Genomic DNA, 22,003 nt, shown 5'->3' with positions numbered 1-22,003 from the left:
AGTTTGGGTTAATACCCCCATTCTCCACCCCTGTCTTCCTTCTTCTCTCACCTTCTGTCCCCGGAATGATGAAGTGACACATCGCAGGTGCTAGAGGGAAATACTAATCAGTCACGCAAAGAGTGTGATTCTGCAATTTTAAGTCAGGTGCGATCTCAACTAAAGCAGGTATTATATTATTATGACTATTGTTATTATTATTATTATTTTAGTACCAGGGATTGAACCCAGGGCGTCCTTAACCCCTGAGCCCCGTCCTCAGCCTTTTTTATGTTTTGTTTAGAGACAGGGTCTCACTGAGCTGCTTAGGGTCTTGCTAAGTAGCTGAGGCTGGCCTCCAATTTGCAATCCTCCTGCCTCAGCCTCCCAACTAAGTTGCGGGGATTACAGATGTGTGCCCGTGTACCCAACAAGGCAGATTAATTATTAGGCACAAAATGAACAGCAGAATGGTGTTCTCTGCCCCTATTTTGGTGTCATCTCATGGTAGGCGAGTTTGAAAAAGGAGGAGCCTCTAGTAATTACCTAAATAATTACGGATTGCCAAAGCTTTTGAAAATATCAAGGTCTATATAAAGATGAAACAGTCATTGTAAGGAAAAATAAGTTCAAGAAAATGAAACTGGGCTGGGGTTGTGGCTCAGCTGTAGAGCGCTCGCCTGGCATGTGCAAGGCCCTGGGTTTGATCCTCAGCATCACACAAAAATAAATATATAAAATAAAGGTATTGTGTCCAACTACAACTAAAAAATAATAATAATAAAAAAAAGAAAATGGAACTGTTTACTGAAAAAGGGATGAAAGACCAGGAGAATACCAGGTTCCTTTTTTCAACAGGATTTCACAGTGCCACCTGGGTGTGGTGTCACATATCTGCAATCCCAGTGACTCGGGAGGCTGAGGCAGGAGGATCGCAAATTGGAGGCCAGCCTCAGCCACTTAGCAAGACCCTGTCTCAAAATTTAAAAAAAAAAATAGGGCTGGGGATGAAGCTCAGTGGTCGAGGACACCTGGGTTCAATTGATAATACTGCAAAAAACTAAATAATAATAATTCCTATCAGACCATCAGGAGAGGAACTTGGGGCTTGACTGGCTGAAAGAGGGTCAGAGAATGGAGGCTGTCACCTGAGAGGTGGTAAACAGGGTTCCTCTGCTCAGGACAGGAGGAGTTTGGGGGAGTTGTAGGTGCTTCTGCGCAGCCGGACCACAGCCTAAATGGGATCAGCATCCTCTCCACCACACTTCATTGAGATGTGACAGAGACACTTGGAGATTTCAGGAGGCAACTCATATCCCAACCTTCCGTGGTTTTTTATTATTTTAAATTAATAATTGGGGGGTACTGGGGATTGATCTGGGGGATCCTCGACCCCTGAGCCCCATCCCCAGCCCTATTTTGCATTTTATTTAGAGACAGGGTCTCCCTGAATTGCTCAGGGCCTCGCTAAGTGGCTGAGGCTGGCCTCCAATTGTGATCCTCCTGCCTTGGTCTCCCTCGTTGCTGGGGATGACAGGTGTGTGCCACTGAACCTGAACTCAGAGGTTGTTTTAGCGGGTGAATTCCAGGATGCTTGAGAAGAATAAGTCGGGGTTGGGGCGGGGGCTCAGGGGTAGAGCGTTTGCCTAGCATGTGGGAGGCCCTGGGTTTGATCCTCAGCATCACATGAAGATAAATAAAGGTATTGTGTCCAACCACAACTAAACAATATTTGAAAAAAAAAAAACATTTAAAAAAGAAGAAGTTACCTTTTATTTAAACAAGGCTGAAGTGAGCTTTTCCGACATGCTGGAGTGCGTAGCTAAAGATGAACTGCAGCCTCTCCACCTTTGGTCGCTCAGGGCCACCGGGAACATGCAAAATGTGCATTGTTTAATCATCACCAACATTTCTCATTAAATGACTTTTTTTGTTGTTCCCCAAATGCACTAATGAGATTTTCCTGATCTGTCTCTTATAGTTTCGTTCCTTGCCATCCATGTTACTCAACCGTGGAGATGTATCCCCTGCAAAAGAGGGTTATTATCACAGCTGGTGACTTGTGACCCACCCTGTCATCCCAGCAGCTCCGGAGGCTGAGGCAGGAGGATCGTGAGTTAGAGGCCAGTCTCAGCAAAAGCGAGGCTCAAGCCACTCAGGGAGACCCTGTCTCTAAATAAAATACAAAATAGGGCTGGGGACGGGGCTCAGGGGTCGAGGGCCCCTGGATTCAATCCCCGATACCAAAAACAAAAAAATCTGGTAATTTAACTGAGGACAGAGATCGTTGTCATCTTTTGTCTCCTGAGAGGGCCTCGCACGCTGCTTGGCCCGGAATCATAGAAGCTCAGAATGACAGGTGGCTCTGTGTAGCTGACCGTCTAATACAAATTGGCTGGCCTCCAACTTGTGATCCTCCGGCCTCAGCCTCCCCAACTTGCGATCCTCCGGCCTCAGCCTCCCCAACTTGCGATCCTCCAGCCTCAGCCTCCCCAACTTGTGATCCTCTGGCCTCAGCCTCCTGAGCCTCCAAGATTACAGGCAAGTGCCACCAGGCCCAGCTCCTGTAAGACATTTTTGTGGGGAAAACGTGCTAATAACAGGTCTCCTGTTCACTTGCCATTTGACCTGGACCCCAGGAGGCCTTAGTGGTTTCGACTGTGAACCCAGAGGTTGGGTCTGGTCCTTATCTCTGGACCCAGCCCTATCCTGTGCCAGGAACTGTGGCAGGCCCTGGAATTCCAAGTGCCAAGGGACACCTGGAGGACAGGACCTTGTTCAGGGTGGTGTGTGGACAGAGGCGGGCCACCCACCCAGGGGAGCCTCCAGCGAAGGCTGTCAGGCGCTGAGGCTGCAGGCAGAAGGCCGGATTCGCCAGGAGAAAGGTGGCGGGCAGCGTGTATCAAGATCCAGGAGGCTCCCAGACTGTGGGGTCCAGGAAATTGCTAGAAGCTCGGCTCATCTGCAGCTCAGAGAGGGGCTGCGGAGAGCAGAGAGAGGGAGGGAGACCCAGGGTGAGGAGTCCCTGCCACTTTAAAGAGTCTGGCCTGCGTTGTCGTGGTCTTGGAGCCTCATTTGCATTTCAGATTTCTCTGAGCTTTGTTACTCAAAGTGCGGTCTAGGGACAGGCGAGGCCTGCAGACCCCATCCACAGCCCAGAGCCCAAGCCCAGAGTGGCAGGTGATTCATACACACCACCAAAGCCGAGGGGGGTTGGAGGAGCCGTGAGTTTTTTGGGGAGGTGCTAAAAGAACTCCTGTAGAGGCCAGGAGGCCGGAAATGTGTCCAAAGCCTCTCCTACTCCTCCTCTTCCTTCTTCCTCTTTTCCTACCAGGGGCCCTTGACCCCGGAGCCCTGTCCTCAGCCCTGTTTTCTATTTTATTTAGACAGAGGGTCTCACTGAGTTGCTCAGGGCCTCGGTTTGGTTGAGGCTGGCCTCCACTTTGCGATCCTCCTGCCTCAGCCTCCCAAGCTGCTGGGATGACAGCATGTGCCACTATGCCCTGCTGCCGTGGTCCTCTGGACGGCTTGGCTTTTGCGTTCAGGTGGGGCAAAGCCAGAGGATGCCTGTCTGAGCTCAAGAGACCATCATCAAACATCCACTAGGTGCCTTTGAACTTTGCTCCATCCCTAGTGTCCAGGGCACGTCAGCACCTGCTGCGACCCTGTTGCTGTGAGGTCTCTGTCAATGGACGAGTGGGTGCATGGATGGGTGGGGGACAGATAGGTGGGTGGGTGGATGACAGAAGGCAGTCACCACTCAGGCCTCACTCGGATCTGCAAGGAGAACTCCGTTATGATTCTCTGGCTGTATCCGTCAGCTAGTTCTGTGTAACAAATCACCCCCAAATTTAGTGGCTCAGCGCAGCTGTTCCTAGGTGTGACCCCTGGACTCCGGCTCCAGGGTGGGGTCTCGCCCTTCTGTTTAACAAGCCCCCCATTTTCCCCCTTGCCCTGTGGTTCCAAAGGCCCCGGCGCAGGACAACACCTGTGTCCACCCTTGCATCTGCAGGAGGGCAGTGCAGGTGGCCCTCAGCCAGGGGTTCTTGGGATTTGGGGGACTCCTTCCAGTTTGAGTTGGGCAGTGGCTCGTCCTTGCCTTAGCTGGGACGCTGGGACCAGTGGCCGTGTTTTCCGTGGGAGGTCACTCTGCAGGGCCAGCCCCGCTAGCCCGGCCCAAAGCCCTGGGACCATGGAGTGTCACAGAACCCTCTGAGTCTGCCCTTGGAAAGGCCACCTCCCTCCCCTCGGCCAGGGGCTCAGAGAGGCCGCAGGTCAAGTTCAAGGGGGGCTTCAGGTCGTGCTGGGGAGCCGTGTCCCCAGAGGTCATCGGGGGTCCAGGGCTGGGCACTGTGTCTACCACAGGAATGGGGGGACTCTAATGAGGCAGGTTTTGTGGCGGCAGGTGACACCCTGTCCCTCTCCCGTCTGCCTGTTGTGGTCTTTCCAGGGCTGGGGAGCCCCACGACAGCAGCCAGGCCCCCCAGCGATGGCGGAGGGGGTCGGAAGGGAAGGTCCTGAGAGGCCTGGGTAGAAAGGATCGGAGGACCGAAGTCCACGTGCGTCAGGCTGCTCCATCCTCACGTCACCAAAAGCCCTGGCCAGACCCACTGCGGGGAGGAGAGCTTACTTGGAGTCTGGTTTTAGAGGTTCAGTTTGTGGTCGGCGGACTCCACAGCCCTGGGCCTCAGGTGACGCAGGACATCATGGCAGAAGGGGGTGGAGGAGGACAGCAGCTCAGGACATGGCCACCAGGAGGCAGAGAGAGCCCTGCTCCCCAGGAAGAAAACAGACCTCAGACGCACGTTCCTGGGGGCCTCCTTCCCCAGCCTCGCCCCGGCCTGGCCTCCTTCCCCAGCTTCCCCCCAGCCTGCAGCTGTTCCTGGCTCATCCCCAGATGAACCCACTGACTCGTCCCCACCTCTGGCCACGGAACCCAGTCACCTCTCAGCCTTCCTGCACCATCTCACACATGGACCCCTGGGGGCACCTCCGGTCTCAGCCACAGTGCCACCCATACCTAGGGACAGAGGACTGTCCAAGGAAGGTGGACCCACATCGGTGGCTGTAGCTCTGGGGCTCTGAGGACCTCGGCTCTGAGAACCACCCCACCCAGGCGCCTGGCTCTGCATCTGAGTCCCTGGTGTGGACGCGGGGTCCGGTGCTCGGAGCCAAGCCCACCTGGAAGTGGCACCGTAGACCTTGACCGTGGTGTCCCCGAGCACCGGAAGCCTTCTGGGCAGGGAACGGCCACAGAGCAGGCACTGGGGGAGCAAGGTCACTGCCTCCCCAACTCCCAGCCTCGACCCAGGGCCTCCCTGCAGCTGTGACTTGGCCTCCTGGAGCTCAAGGCCCGTGGATGACGATGACGATGATGATGATTTGGTCCCAGGGATGGAACCCAGGGGCCTTTAACCCCTGAGCCCCGTCCCCAGCCCTTTTTATTATTCACTTAAAGACAGGGTCTCACTGAGGTGCTTAGGGCCTCACTTAGTTGCTGAGGCTGGCCTCCACCTTGGGATCCTCCTGCCTCAGCCTCCTGAGCCACCAGGATGACAGGTGTGCACCACTGCATGTGGCCTCTGTCCCACGTTTCTACCTGTCACCCCGGCGCTTGCTCTGAAGCCACGTGGGCTCTCAGTGACCTTCTTTACTCAGTCAACCTGTCGTTTTCTGTCTTGGAAACTCTGCTCCTGACTCCTCCCCTGGCATCTCTCCCACCGCGGGGCCAGGCGCTGCCCTTGGGGGGGGGTCCTTCTTGGTGCTGTGATGGGTCTGCAGGGTGCAGAGACCCCTCAACCCCTGGGATCCCTAGTTTCTGGTAGAACAGTCTGAATGGTCCTGTTTCTTTCGGGGCCAGTCGCGGTCTCAGGATCTACCACCCCATAAGGTGGCGGTGGAGGTCAAAATTCAGACACTGTTTGCAAAGCATTTAGCACATGATCCCAATAATATTAGATTTTTTTTTCTTGTACTGAGGATTGAACCCAGAGGCACTTTACCACTAAGCCACATCCCCGACCATTTTAATTATTATTTTGAGACAGGGTCTTGCTGACTGGCTGAGGCTGGCCTCCAACTTGCAATCCTCCTGCCTCAGCCTCCAGATCAGCTGGGTATACAGGCGTGTGCCACCGTGCCCAGCCCAGAGGGGGCCAAGTCAACTGAGTCCTCTGTCCCCTACCATTTCCCTCTATCCCCCCTTAGCCACTGTCACATGGAGGTCTGAGCAATTGGTCCTTTTTTGAAATGAAGATGGCATCTTAGAATCCTCGGGCAGCCCTTGGGTATTCAGAGATGTCATCGAAATCCCCGGCCTCTGGCATCTTCTTTGTGACAGGTGATGGTTAGAGACAAAAATCTAATCCCAGTGGCCTGGGAGGCTGAGGCAGGAGGATCGCGAGTGGAGGCCAGCCTCAGCAGCTTAGCGAGGCCCCGAGCAACTCAGCGAGACCCTGACTTTAAATAAAAAACAAAAAGGGCTGCGCGGTGGCTGAGGGGTCAAGCGCCCCAGGGCCGCCCTTGGCCTCTCCTAACGTCCGGCCTTTGTGTCCGCACAGGAGTGTCCCTGGGTTCCCATGCAGCCGGGACCGATGAGCCTGGCCCCGAGGGCCTCACGTCCACCTCTCTGCTGGACCTGCTGCTGCCCACCGGCCTGGAGCCGATGGACAGGGAGGAGCCCAGTGAGTCCATGGGCCTGGGAGCCGGCCTGGGGGCCCCCGGCTCGGGCTTCCCCAGCTACGAGAGCGAGGAGTCCCGGATCCTGCAGCCGCCTCAGTACTTCTGGGAGGAGGAGGAGCTCAACGCCTCCAGCCTCGACCTGGGGCCCACCGCAGGTAGCACTTCCACGGGCCCCTGCCAGCACCCCCTGTGACCCCCACCGAGGTTCACCACAGTGCCGTCCGCGGGACACCAAAGCCAAGTCCGCAGGAGTCTGTGCTTCTTTAATACTAACCACTCTTTATTCAGTGAGGCCCTATATTGTGTTCCCTACTTTTTTTTTTCTGGTACCAGGGATTGAACCCAGGGGTGCTTAACCCCTGACCCCCATCCCCAGGCCTATTTTGGATTTTATTTAGAGAGAGGGTCTCACTGAGTTGCTCAGGGCCTTGCTAAGTTGCTGAGGCTGCCCTCCACCTGGCGATCCTCCTGCCTCATCCTCCCGGGCTGCTGGGATGACAGGCGTGCACCACTGCGCCGGCCAACTACTTTCATTTGCATTATGGGTAATATTTGACACACTCATCTTTTAAGCTTGACAGTGTCTTTCTTTCTAGATGTTTCTAAACATTTTTGCCTGTTTTTCTTTGCTTTATGACGAGTCTTTGCATCACTGAAATATGCACTACTCCCTTCCTTCTTCCTCTAATCTACCGTAATTGATTATGGCGCATGGTGTAAGGTGGGATCTCATTGCCCTCTCCCACTGAGACCTGTCACCACGTGGACCCGTGTGGAAGGACTATTAAGCAGTTTCCCTCCCGGGTCTGGGAGTCCCGGTGGGAGAGGCCGCTGCGCCTCGTCCTTCCTCATGAGGCCGCAGGGGGGCGCTCGGGAGCCCCGCTACCTCCCTGGGTCTGCTGATCTCCGTGGGCTGCCCCAGGTCTCCTGAGGAGAGTCACTGTCATTCCTTGAATCTGAGCCATGTCGCCATCTGGAGGCCTCCCCGTGGCTGGTCTGTTCCTCATCTCAGGTCTGCACACTCCTCCACGCCAGCCCCATGCGACCCTGCAGAAAAACTGACAGAGCCCCCCTTTTTTAAATTATTTTTTTGGTTCCAGGGGTGCTGAACCCCTGACCCCCATCCCCAGCCCTATTTTGGATTTTATTTAGAGACAGGGTCTCGCTCAGTTGCTTACAGCCTCACTGAGTTGCTGAGGCTGGCCTCCACCTAGCGATCCTCCTGCCTCAGCCTCCTGAGCTGCCGGGATAAACAGGCATGTGCCCCTGCGCCCTGCTTGGCACATCATTTGGGAGTGAATTTTTCTTTTTTAAAATGTCAGAGCAGATCTACAAAAGCTGTAAAAGCAGGCGTGATTAATATCTCGGTTGTAGCTAAGGACACTGGGTTACAGAGATTTTAAAGTGACACTGAATCACACAGAGGCAGAGCGAAGTCCCAAGCCTGAGGTTTCCGCTTCAAGGTCGGCTGCCCTTTCTTCTGTGTGAAGTCATTGGCTTCAGAGGGCTTCAGTCCTCCCCCTCTGTAGTGAAGTCTGGAGGCACCAGATCATCAGGACGGCCGTCTGCCAGACCTGGAGATGCTCTGGGCACAGCAGACCCTCTTTGGACTGTGTCTGTGAGGGATGGTCCCCAGCTCTGGGCCATCGCACACTTACTGGGGACGATCACCAGGAGCGATGGGCAGATACCTGTAGAGCCAAGTGACAGGAGCATCCAAGGAATCCCTTTTACCCACACACTGGAGAAAAAGCAAGCCCTACAATTTTTATTTTATGCTGGTAATACAGAGCAGATTAAAAAAAATTAAATGCAGCCAGGCATGGGGTGGTGCACCCCTGTGATCCCAGTAGCTCGGGAGGCTGAGGCAGGAGGATCGCAAGGTGGAGGCCAGCCTCAGCCACTTAGCGAGGCCCTAAGCAACTCAGTGAGACCCTGTCTCCAAATAGAATATAAAAAGGGCTGGGGACGGGCCTCAGGGGTTAAGCACCCCTGGGTTCAATCCCTGGTGCCCCCCCAAAAATTAAGTGCAAATAAAAGAAGAAAATAAATTTACCCATAATCCCATCTCGCAGAGTCATGAATGCTGCATGTTGGCGTCTCTCTGAGGGTTTCTGTCCCTTGTGGCAAACGTGTCTATAAAATAGGCCTTCAGCTGGTGCCAAAGGTCATCTGTGAGAGGGTGGCCATCCTGGAGGCCGGGAGCCCGCTCTGCATCCCGCCTCGCCAGCACAGGGCACGCCTCTCATCCCAGCAATCTGGGGGCTGAGGCAGGAGGATCGTAGGTTGGAGGCCAGCCTCAGCAGCTGGAGGCGGGCTGTGGCTGGAGGAAGTGGGTTCCTGGAGGCAGCACCTTTGGGGTGTATATTTGTCTTCTTTATCAGTGCATCATAGTAGTGGGACTCTCTGTTCCACATCCAGGACAATTCTGGCCTTTTCTTCTTATGGTGACGTGAACTGAACCAAGGGGCACTTTGCCACCAGCCCACGTCCTTAGCTCTTTCATTTTGTGTTTTGAGACAGGGTCTTGCTAAATGGCTGAGGCTGGCCTCCAACTTGCGATCCTCCTGCCTCAGCCTCCCAGCTGCAGAGCTAGGGGTTTAGTGTCACCAATGGAGAGAACACACTTACCAGGACCCTCCAACACTTAAGATACAGGCGTTAGGACCTTAGGAATCATGGATCGCGACATTCCCATGTGATTTGCCCCAAACCCCAAGCCAGAGGGGTTAAGGGGCTTACAGAAGTGTGGACAGGTCAGTTAGTGGCTGAGTCCCCCCATGGCCAGGTACTGATGTCAATAGCATGACCAGTGCCACCAACGAGGTTAGAGGAGGAGCCAGACACTGGAAGGTGGCCGGGGGTGGGGGCGTCCAGCTTCGGAAAACTCGGCCTCCAACTGAGCTGTGGGGGGTGCTGGCCTCCAGGATCTCCCCAGCTTCGTGGGGTCAGCGGGGAGCACACCCTCCACACGCCTGGTCCAGTCTGTCGACTGAGCCGGGCTCTTCTGGAAGGTCCCCAACTCTGTCAGTGCCCGCGTGCCCCCCACGAGCCAGGGCTGGCTGCTTCTGTCACCAGCCCCCAACAGGGGCCCCGATTCTCCCGCAGGGGCCTCTCCTGAGGTTTTTCTGGTCATCGCGATTGCTGTCACCTACATTGCTGTCCCAGGGACCTTCAGACATGAGATCTCACAGTGTAACGGACCCTTCCTTCCTCCTCCCTCCCTTCATCCCTCCCTTCATGTCAGTCTGTGTGGCTGGCTGGCTGGCTGTCTGTCTCTCCCCCAGTGCTAAGGATGGATCCTAGGGCCTTCCACATGCCTGGCCACCACCCTACCCCTGAGCCCTGTCCCCAGCCCTTGTTATATTTTACTTAGAGACAGGGTCTCACTGAGTTGCTCAGGGCCTTGCTAAGTGGCTGAGGCTGGCCTCCACCTTGTGATCCTCCTGCCTCAGCCTCCCAAGTCACAGGTGTGCACCACAGCACCCAGCTATGCACTGAATTTTATTTTTGAATCGATCTATTATAAAGTTCTTACTTATATTGAAGTAAAGAATTTTTATCCTTTTATGTATTTGTTTTATGGGTATAATTTCATATTGAATCTGAAAATATTAAGATGTTTTCCTTTTTTTTCTTTTTTTTTTTTTTTTGGTACCAGAGATTGAACTCAGGGGTACTTAACCACTGAGCCACGTCTCCATACCTTTTTTATGTTTTATTAAGAGTCAGGATATCACTTAGCTGCTTGGGAGGCTGGGGCAGGAGGATCACAAGGTGGAGGCCAGCCTCAGCAGCTTAGCAAGACCCCGAGCAACTCAGGGAGACCCTGTCTCTCAATAAAATGTAAAAATGGCTGGGGACATGGCTCAGGGGTCGAGGGCCCCTGGATTCAATCCCTGGGACTAAAAAAACCAAGAGCCAGACCCCTGTGTTCTGTGTTCACCCTGCCCTCCTCCCCAGCCTCATTTCCCACTCTCGCCCCACATGACCAAGACTGATGCGTCCCTGTCCCTGTAGGCAGGTGATAGCTCTTTCCTGTCGCTCAGCCCTGCCCAGTGGATCCCAGTAAGTCCGGGTTTGAAGAAGCCAACGCACTTTTCCTGTCTCTAGACTACGTCTTCCCGGACTTAACGGGGAAGTCGGGTTCCCTGGAGGACGCTGACCAGCCCCAGGACCTTCTGGGACTCCCCTCGTCCTTGCCCAAGATGAACCTGGTGGAGCCTCCCTGGCACATGCCCCTGGAGGAGGAAGAGAAGGAGGAGGAGGAGGAGGAGGAGGAGGAAGAGGAGGAAGAGGAGGAGGAGAGGGAGAAGGAGGAGGAGGAGAAGGAGGAGGAAGAACAGCTGCTTCCTGTGAGCGGACCCCAGGCGGAGGCCACCACGCAGGCGCCAGACTCTCCTCCCAGGGGCAGCAGCAGCCAGGCTCCGGGGGCCACCAGACCCCGGCAGGAGGACTCTGGGGACCAGGCGTCATCGGGCGTGGACGCGGAGAGCAGTGCGGAGCCCAGCCTGTCGCCACCCTCTGTCACCCCACGCACGGTGACCCTGGGGGACCAGGACTTGCCCAGCCAGGAGGACACAGCCACCATGCTGCCAGTGGCGGGACTCGGAGTAGAGTTCGAGGTCCCTCCAGGACCCTGTGAAGACGCCACTGTGGGGGCCCCCGACTTGGCTGGCCGGCCCGGGGACCTGCCGCCCCTGGCTCCGTCCCCTGCAACCAGAGCCCCAGGCGAGGGTCACCACGACCCTAGGACCTCAGCCTCTTTCCCACCAGCCCCCCAAGACTCGGAGCCGACCCCTTCCCCTGCCACCCTGGGGCCAGACACTCCCAGCCAGCAGCCACAGGAGGGCCCGGTGGCCGCAGCGCCCTCCAGGACCCCCTGGGACTCCACACAGGTGAGGGGCGCATGGGCCTCGGCCGCACCCTGTGGGCCTCCCCGTCACCCCGGCTGGTGCAGTGGGGCAGAGCCTGTCAGGTGGGGCTGTCCCCAGAGCCCCAGGGAAGCCTGGGACATCGCCACTCCTCACGGCCCAACCTGGGGCGTGTGCCACACTCGAGCGCAAAGACCTTGGGAGAGGCTTGGTGGCCCCTCCTGGTTTCCACTGTTCAGGAGGCTACTGCTGCGCCGTGGCCTCTGGTGTTGCTCCTAGGAGAAGCGCAGCAGGTGGCTGGCCTGCGCCCCTCCACCCCCGGCCTCCAACACACACCCACAGTTTCCAGAAGGGAAGGAAGGGGCCAGGTTTGTGGTGGGGGGACCAGGGATTGAACCCAGGGCCAGGACCCCTGAGCCCCTCTCCAACCCTGTTTTGCATTTTATTTAGAGACAGGGTTACCTGAGTTGCTTAGAGCCCCACTTTGGCTGAGGCTGGCCTCTAACTGTGATCCTCCTGCCTCAGCCTCCTGAGTCACTGGGATGACAGGCGTGCCCAGCATGGGTCTGTTGTAGGCAGCTTTTTTGCTGCTGTGACTTAAGATCCCTCCAGCACAACTGCAGAGCAGGACAGTGGACGTGGGGCCCAGGATGTCCCAGGTCCTAGTCCACAGATGGCGGCCCCACTCCTGGGCCGAGGGGAGGCAGGACATCATGGAGGAGGAGTGTGGGGAGGGAGCAGCTCCCATGGGGACCAGGGAGCAGGGACTCTACGCTCCAGGGACAAATAGAGACCCCAAGCCACGGCCCCAGGGCCACCTCCTCCCCACACCCCACCAGGGGCCACCAGGGGACCCCCAGGGAGCCATTCAGTGCTGGGGTTCAGGTCTCACACCCCTCACTCCTCCTCTGGACCTTCCTACATCGTCCCAAGGGGGCTCTGGGGACATGTCACAGCCACACCAGGATAGGGTCTGCCTGTGACCCACAGACCCGGCTACCTGCCCCCAGTCTCTGAACAGGGCCCCGCAGCCTGGCCCCAGGGACAGTTCCCCTTTTCTCTGAGGTGCCCTCAGTGGGTCTCTGAAGCCACCTGGGTTTGTGGCTCCTGGGCAGAACCAGTGGCCTGTCACCTTGTAGAGGTCGCCCGTTCCACTTGGCTCCGCAGACCCGCAGCAGCCGGTGTCTTCCGGCTTCCCACAGGGTGTCAGGTCTCTGTCCCCCAGGACACCTTCTTACTGCGGCCACCCTCTTTCCGTCTCCTGGTCCAGGTCATCTGCAAGGACTGGAGCAACCTGGCGGGGAAGAACTACATCATCCTGAACATGACCGAGAACGTGGACTGTGTGAGTGGCCGGCCAGCGCATGCACAGAGCAGGCCGGGGTCCCAGGGCCAGCCTGACCCCAGGACCATCAGCCCCGTCAATGCTACAAACCCACAAACAAGGACAAAACAGACTGGGAGGGAGGGAGACAGAATGCTTTTTGCATTTTAAGGTTTCTAAGGGGTCTTTCATTTTCTCCCTTTTTTAAACATATCAGGGATTGAATTTAGGGGCCCTCGACCCCTGAGCCCTGTCCCCAGCCCCTTTTTATATCTTATTTAGAGACAGGGTCTCGCTGAGTTGCTCAGGGCCTTGCTAAGTTGTAGAGGCTGGCCTCCAACTTGCGATCCTCCTGCCTCAGCCTCCTGAGTCGCTGGAATGACAGCTACTGCACCCAAAGGCTTCCTTACCATTGGCTCTGGGCACCCATATTGAGAAGGGAGTTGTCCCACTCTTGAAAGGCAGCACTTCTGTCACCTTTGGTGGCTTAGAGTCGAGGGCTGACCGGGGCTCCCTTTGGGTGGCCGGGGGAGTGGCTCTGCCTCGCCAGCAGCCCTGGCTGACCTGTCCGTGGCAGGGCACCCAAGGGCGAGCTGAGCGACCCGAGGGGGGCGGCCGACTTTAGAGGTTGGGAACGTGGATGTAGCTACTTTGCACATCCAGAAAGAAGAGGAGCTGGAGGGCCTAGTGGCCCTGGGACCAAAGAAGGGTCTCTTCCCCGATGTGACTTGGTGATCTGTGTGCCAAGAGGCCTCCAGCCCCAGCCTGGGCCCCTGCCACCGGGTTCCTCTTTAGGACCAGACCCTAGTTTTCATTTCACATGGCGTGACCGTGCCTGGGCCTGGTCAAGGACAGGGACAGCTGTGCAGAGCGCCCAGTGGGCAGAACTCCAACCTCCAGCATCTCCGCCCTGTCCCCAGTTCCAGGGGCCACTGGGCCCTCTCTCTTGAAGACACCAGCATAAGAGCATGTGGTGGCTCTTTTCATTACCACCGCGGGCCAGATCTCTGGTGGCAGAGGGGAGACAGGCCACCTCTCCCCAGATCCTGGGGGCCGCATTGCTGCTGTGGTGGGCAGGAGACGAGCCCTGTCACCGCTCCTCCAGTGGCTGTACTGATGTGCGTCCTTACGGTCCCCAACCCTCTCTGTACCCCATGCCAGACCCCATTATGCTTTGACCCCAGGCCCGAGGAGTAGCCACCTGTCCCCTGTTCTCCCAGCTCCACTGGGGGCTAGAGAGGCGGCCCCACCCCTTCCTCACCTAGAGCGGCCAGAGCAGAAGGGACAGCGTCCTCCTGTCCCACCCCGCAGCCCGGCTCTGGCTCACAGGTGGTCCCCAGAGGAGCCCGAGTGTCTTTCTCAGCCTTTGGCCACGGAGCGCAGGGTGACATGGGTCTGTCCCTCCCTGAGCGAGCCTCTGACCTTGCAGGAGGTGTTTCGGCGCCACCGAGGGCTCCAGCTGGTGGCCCTGGTGGAGGAGGTGCTGCCCCGCCACCGCAGCGGCCGTCACGGGGACTGGCACATCTCCCTGAGCAAGCCCAGCGACAAGCAGCAGCACCTGCTCATGGCGCTGGTGGGAGAGCAGGGTGAGGATGGCGGGCGGGCGGCCTGGGCCCTGGGTCCCCAGGACAGCACCCCTCCTGGTCGCAGGCTCCAGGCCACCCCATAAGCTTGGGTTTGGGGGCAAAGGTGGAGGGCGCAGGGGCAGGGCGCAAGGACACCCGTTCCAGCCCAGGTGGGGACTCCCAGGTGTGGCGGGAGGGAGGGGAAGGAGGGGCTGCAGAGGTGACGTCCGGCCACACCTGTTACCTGGTCACCCACTGGGTCAGCTGGGCCGACAGGGAGCCCAGGACGCAGACAGGGGGCGCCCCTTTCTGCAGGAGCTGGTGGTGCGTGCTTGCGCCTGTGCGCCCCGAGGATCTGGGTGTCATTAGAGCCCAAAAGTGGGGCTGAAGGGGCTCAGGCCAGTGGTCCCAGAGGGGGTGTAGGTCTCGCGACCCCCGGAGGGGCCGCAGGGGTCATGGCCATGCTGATGGGGGCCTTTCTCCTCCCAGGGTGGTGCCCACTCAAGATGTCCTCTCCATGCTGGGTGACATCCGCAGGAGCCTGGAGGAGGTAAGGGTACAGGGACTTGGATCCCCGAGCTGCTCCTGAGCTCGCTCCCATCTGTCCCTCAAGCTCTGGGGACATGCAGACTTCCCTGGGGGGCCCCACAGCCCGTGGGTCAAGGAAGCCCAAACAGATGGGGCTCTGGGCGGGGTGAGCCTGTGGGCCCTTCCCAACCAGGCCCTTGGCAAGGGGCCTGGGGTCCTGGAGAGAGGGGGAGTCAGGGGAGGTCCTGGAGAAGAGGAGGTGGGGGTCAAACAGGAAACAGCAGGACCCCTGTAGCACCTGGAGGAGGGAGCATGACAGGTTCTAGAAACCTCAAGAATGTTCTGGAAACCTGGGTATGCCTCAGGAGCCACCAGCCCAGTACCTCCAAATGGCCAGCCGCCATTGCTCCTCCTGCTGGGGACCTGGGGTGCCAGACATGGACTGCCATCTTGGGTGCCGAATGCCTGGGGCCTCCTGGGGAGACCTGGGTGGAAGGACAGACGGCAGCCTCTCCGCAGTTGCTGGACCAGCCCCGGGAAGCCGAGGTCCCTGGTCTCCTTACCTACTTCCCCGAAGGGCAGCACCCTGCATTCCTCACCCCGCTCTCGTGGAACCCAATGACGTGTTGTCAGTCCCCTTCATTCTTGAGCTCTGCAATGTGTGACAGTAGATATGAACGCGTGACCCTGGGCCACATCCTTATCTGTCACATGCAAGGGGACCCTGTTTCTGTGCTGGTGTTTTATCTCGGTAAACACAGTGCTCACTCGGGGCCAGACCTGGGTGCTGTCACTTAGTCCTTGGTGCTCCCCACCCCCAGGCTGTCAGGATTAAACAGGGCACCCTCTGGGTGACACACACTCGATAGGCAAGTGACCTCACACCCAGAGAAGTGTGTGACGTCCATCTGCCAAATATGGTTAGGTATCAGTCCTCTAGGATTGACTCCAAGATTAACTTGTGGTAAAAAGGTCACACAATTTTGACATTGTTTTATTATATGTCTGGCTTGTTCCTTAGTTATTTTAAAACGCTTTTGTAAAGTATTAGCATTAACATGGAATTTTTTATGAAAATTCGTAGCTTCTTCTAGTGTAGAGAAAATATGTATGTCATGTGTAGTTTTATCTGCTAAATCATTGCCCAAACTAAGGGCTCCAGGCAATCCTGTATGTGCTCTAATATGTCCTATAAAGAATGGATCTTTTCTGTCCCAGATTAGACTTTGTATAGTGGAAACCAAAGAGAAAACAGTAGAAGAAGGGGAAATCCTACCAGCATCTTCAAGAGATACTATAGCATTAACTACATACTGACTATCAGAAAATAAATTAAATACAGAATCTTTAAACATTAAAAAGGCTTGTAATACTGCATTAAGCTCTACCTTTTGAGCTGATTGTTTGGGTACTAAAAATGTAAAAGTTTGATCAGGGGTAACTACTGCTGCTGTACCATTATTTGACCCATCAGTGAATATATTTGGAGGATTCATGATAGGGGTTTTTCTTGTCATTTTTGGAAAAACTACAGGATGCTTAGACCAAAAAGACAACAAAGGATTAGATGGTAAGTGATTATCAAATGAAACATTAGATTTACACATGATTATTGCCCAAGTATTTAACTCATTAGCTAACTCATCAATTTGATCCATAGTGTATGGAGTAATAATTTTATTGGGAGAAATTCCAAACACTCCCTTCGCTGCTTTTATTCCTTTGAGTATTAATTGTCCTACAGCCTCAGGATATCTAGTAAGAATAGTGTTAGGAGAATAAGATAAATGTATCCACAATAATGGACCTTCTTGCCAAAATACTCCTGTAGGAATATTTTTTGTTGGTAGTACAATAAATAATAAAGGCAAACTTATATCAATTCTATCCAAATGTATATTTTCCATATATGTTTCAATAATTTTCAATGCCTTTCTTGCTTCAGGCGTTAACATGCGGGGTGAGTTTGGATCTGATGGACCTTTTAGAATATCAAATAAACGTCCCAACTCTCCTGTTGGTATGCCTAGATAAGGCCTTATCCAATTTATGTCTCCCAATAACTTTTGAAAGTCGTTAAGTGACTTGAGTTGATCTACTCGTATTTGAACTTTTGGTGGACGGACCATGGTTGAGGATAATAGAACTCCTAAATAATTAATTGGAAAATTTAATTGTACTTTATCTATTGCTATCTCTAGATTATAATTTTTTAATAAGTTTGTAAGTGTGGCATAACATTCCAGCAATATGTTTTTATCTTTATGTGCCAATAATACATCATTCATATAGTGAAATATTTGTAGTTCAGGATTTTGATTTCTAAGTGGCTGGATTGCTTTATTAACATATATTTGACACATAGTTGGACTGTTAGCCATCCCTTGAGGGAGTACTTTCCATTCATATCTCTGATCAGGACCTTCATGATTTAATGCAGGGATAGTAAATGCAAAATGTGGACTATCCTCGGGATGAATTGGAATTGAAAAAAAACAATCTTTAATATCTATGGCTAAAACATGCCAGGTTTTTGGCAAAGCAGACAATTGAGGAATCCCTGATTGAGCAGGTCCCATAATAACCATCTCATTATTAATGGCTCTTAAATCCTGCAATAATCTCCATTTACCAGATTTCTTTTTAATGACAAAGATGGGAGTATTATGGGGAGATATGGAAGGTTGTATATGTCCTTCCGCTAATTGTTGTTTGACCAGATCATGGGCTACTTGTATCTTTTCTTTAGTCAGGGGCCACTGAGGAACCCACACTGGTCTTTCTGATTTCCAAGTAATTTTGATTGTCTCAGTGGCCCTTTCTGAAAATCCAACCCATGTCTGTCTGTTCCTTGATCTATTTGAATTGGTGCTACTATACCTTGTCCTTGTTTTCCTAATCTTTTTTCTTTCCTAAAACCTTGTCTAGCCCTAGTAGTGGGCGCATTAGGATTGATGTTATTTGTTAATGTCAAACCTAATTGATCTAGGACATCTCGTCCCCATAAATTTATAGGAAGATGATCCAATACATAGGGCTGTATAGTTCCCTCACAACCTTCAGGATCCTTCCAATCTAATATCATTGCACTTCTATGGGGATTAGTCGCCACTCCTAGGCCTCGAAGCATTTGAGTGGCTTGTTGTAATGGCCAATGTTTTGGCCATTCCTTACTAGATATGATGCTAAGGTCTGCACCTGTGTCCAGTAGCCCATTAAAGTCGTGTCCTTGAATATTTAGTTTTAACATTGGGCGAGAATCTAAATTTAAAGACAACATAGCCCAATCTACACCTGTGGAGCCTAATCCCCTGGAACCTCTTTTTACACTATGACTAGGAAATTTATTATGTAGGCTGGGTATTATTAACAACTGTGCTATTCTGTCTCCAGGTGAAATTACTGATATACCTCTTGGAGAACTAGCTATAATTTTTATTTCACCTACATAATCGGGATCAATTACCCCAGGACTTATCATAAGTCCTTTTAATGTAGATGAACTACGTCCCAATAATAAGCCTACTGTCCCTTGGGGAAGAGGTCCTTTTATTCCTGTGGGAATGATTTGAACTCCCATCTCTGGAGTTAGTACTGCTCTGGCAGAGGCGCAGATGTCCAACCCTGCGCTCCCTCGGGTTTGTCTGATGAGGGATTTAATGGACAATGTGTCCTGGGCACTACTCTGATGGTGTTGCTGGGTTCCTCCACTGCCCCGTATATTTGTGGTTGTGGGCCCCGGAGCATTGGGCCCGGCTGTCCGTTTTTTGGCAATGGAGCCTGATGCCTTTCTCCATGATATCGTGGGTAAATACCTGGTCCTTGTCCGTTTTTTGATAAGGGAGTACCCTCTATGGTAGTTTGAGAACGGCATTCATTAGCCCAATGTCTCCCTCTACGGCATCGTGGGCAAATACCCGGTATTCTATTTCTTTGATACCTAGTTTTGTTAAACCCTCCTCCTATGGGGCAACTCCTTTTAAAATGTCCTGTTTGTTCACAATCATAGCATGTTTTTGGCCTGGCATCTAAAACCTGTTGTACTGCAGCTGCCAAGACTTGCCCTTGTTCATTAATATCTCTACATAATTTAATATATGTGTTTAAATCTTCATGTCTCCATGGTCTAAGGACCTCTCTGCAGCAACGATTTGCTTGGTCATAAGCCAGTTGTTTTATTAATGGCATTGCTTGTTCCGTATCCCCAAATATTTTGGCAGCCGTTTGAATTAGCCTATCTACAAAGTCAGCGTAAGGTTCATTAGCTCTCTGTATTACCTTAGATAGCTGACCTTGTAAATCTCCATGTCCTTGTAAAGTCTTCCATGCCCTAACTGCGTCTGCAGCAATTTGTGCATATATAGCAGGATCATATTCAATTTGTTGCCGCTGACCCTCATAAGGTCCTTTCCCTAGCAGCATTTCTAGATTTCTTTGAGGGTAACCGGCTGCTGCATTTCGCCTAGCTGTCTCTGCACAAAATTCCTCATTGGCAACCTTCCATAACAAATATTGTCCTCCATTTAGCACAGATTTACACATGCTAGCCCAATCTGCTGGCGTCATGTCCAAGTTAGTAATGGACTCGACCATGCTCACCGTGAAGGGAGCTTGGGGACCATAGGTTGTTACAGCCTCCTTTAACTGCTTCACTGTTTTAAAATCTAAAGCACGGTGAATTCGCTGCCCTCCTGCCTGTTCAAGTACAGGGCATGCTAATCTTTGAGGTCCTGTCTCAGGATCCCATTTATCAACTACAGGGTTTGAGGGCCACTCAGCTGTCTCTATCGGTGGGGCTGTTGGTTGAATTAAACCCTCTTGTGATAAAACGGAGTTAGTAGCAGCCTCCTGGTGTGGCCTTTTTCCTAACAACCCCTTTTCCTTTAAATTTTCTTCCTTCTCTCTGACTAGCTGGAGAGACCTTCTCTTTTGCTTGATCTAAAATGTCTTTCACCATGTTCTGAACCTCTAACAATTTACTTAACATCTTTTCAGTTTGTTTTAATCTACTATAAAGATAACGCAACCCAATAAGATAACACAAAACAAAACCGAAACTGAATGAAGCAAAAACAGAATAAAAAATCGTTGTATCAATTTTCTCTTCCTCAGGGCCGACAAACTTCAAACCTTTAGTCAACCATTTTTTCCAGTTTGCCTGAGAAATTTCTAGGGATAGGCAGCTTGAAAGAAAAACAAAATAAATCAAAAGGAGAACACATTGTTTTTTGAAATGGTCACCCATTCTCTCGCCTTCCCTCAGGGGCGAGCAATTTCACTTACCCCCAAGTTTCAGACGTTCCGCGTACGAGCCACCAAATGCCGCAGTCTCTGGCTGGGCACAAATCACGAGTCTCCACACAGCTTGTAGATTCAAACAGCAATTCTTTATTCCCGAACTCACACCGGCCGTCTACAAACACGTTCTGGGGGAATCCACGTTCTCTTCCCAAATCCACACTCTGCCCTAATCCACTCTCTCCCAAATCCACTCCGCATGGGCTTCTGTCTCCCAAAATATACTGTCTGACCCTAAGCACTCAAGAGGAACTCAGCAGCAGGATACGCCCTATTCCAAAAGAGGAACACCCTAATCTCCTATTATACTAAACCGCCCTATTCTAAAGGGGAAACACCCTACTCTCCTATTATGCTAAACTGCCCTATTCTAAAGGGGGAACACCCTAAACACGGATCCTGCCCTGGTCCTTGAGCAAGGTCACCTTTCAGAAGTCCTTCCACTAGACAGCATGGGAGTAAGCTGGCAAGGAATTTGTCATACCTACTTGGCTGATGGCTCCCAGCAGGTTAGTATTCAGTTTTTAGTCAAACAGTCTAGATGTTTCTGTGAAGATACTTTTTAGATGTGATTTGCATTTATAATCAGTTGACTTTGAGTAAAGCAGCTAGATGACCTCCATAATGTGGGTGAGCCTCATTCAACCATTTCGAGTGCTTAAATGCAAAGACTGAGGTTTTCTGAAAAAGGAATTCCCCCTCAAGACTGCAGCATCAAATCCTGCCTGACACTTCAGCCTTCTGGTATGCCCTGCAAATCTCGGACTTGCCAGCTCCCACAAATGGGATTCTAAATTCTCTCTCTCTCTCTCTCTCTCTCTCTCTCTATATATATATATATATATATATATATATATATATATATATATATATACACAAACACACACACACACACACACACACACACACACACACACACACACACACATATATATATATATATATATATATATATATATATATAATGCTGTATACTTTGGTCCTTCCCAGAACGTACATAGTATGTCATTGAAGCATTTATTGGTTTCTGCTGTGTGCACGTTAGTCTCCTTGCTGTTTTGATGTTCTGTCTGTCCCTACCAGATTGCCAGCTCCCCAAGGACAGGAACTGTGTCTGTCCTATCCAGCTCTGATTCCCAGCTCCCTGCACAGAGTTTATCTGGAAAGCAGGGAGGACGCTGGCACCTGAGATCACACAGTCCCTCCCTGGGCAGGAAAAGGAAGCACTGGGGCTTTAGGCAGTTTGGCAAACTAGGGTGTACAGGCACAGGTCTCAAGGCAGTGGGGCTGGGACAGTCCCCACGACCTGGAGAATAAAGGAGAATCAGGGTTTGGATGAAAACACTTATAATCATGAGGATGAGCCAGGGGCCCTGGACGCCGATCTCCAGAGTGATGGGAGCTGCCAGACTGAGAAGCTGACCTCCCTGCTGCAGTCCTTGCCGGGCTGGTTCTTCTCCATCCAGCAGCCATGAAGAGCCATTAAACACAACTGGGTCCTGTCTCGGTCTTGTCTGCATCTTCTCCAGTGTGTTTCTTCCTGGAGCAGTACAATTCAAACTTCTTCAGGGGCTCCAATGCTGCTCCTCTGACCTCCTGAGCTTCTCCCACTGCCCCCTCCTCTTGATCCACAGCTGTTTTGCAGGGCCTCACTCCTCCCAGAATGCTCTGCCTCAGGCCTCCATCTAGAGCATTCTCCCTGAGGATGAACCCCAGCTGTCTCCCTCACTGCCCCACCCCTTAGCTCACTCCTG

The 22,003-nt window shown here is 52.9% G+C and overlaps 1 pseudogene; it reads left to right on the top strand.

Annotated features, from left to right (window-relative positions):
* The first annotated feature begins 6,628 nt into the window (after positions 1-6,628).
* LOC143639864 (podocalyxin-like protein 2) overlaps positions 6,629-22,003 on the top strand; it is a 67,287-nt pseudogene continuing 51,912 nt past the window's right edge.

Source organism: Callospermophilus lateralis, assembly GCF_048772815.1.
Source record: "Callospermophilus lateralis isolate mCalLat2 chromosome 11 unlocalized genomic scaffold, mCalLat2.hap1 SUPER_11_unloc_1, whole genome shotgun sequence".
NCBI lineage: Eukaryota > Metazoa > Chordata > Mammalia > Rodentia > Sciuridae > Callospermophilus > Callospermophilus lateralis.
The sequence above is the reverse complement of the archived record's forward strand: the minus strand, read 5'-3'. Positions and strand labels throughout refer to the sequence as shown.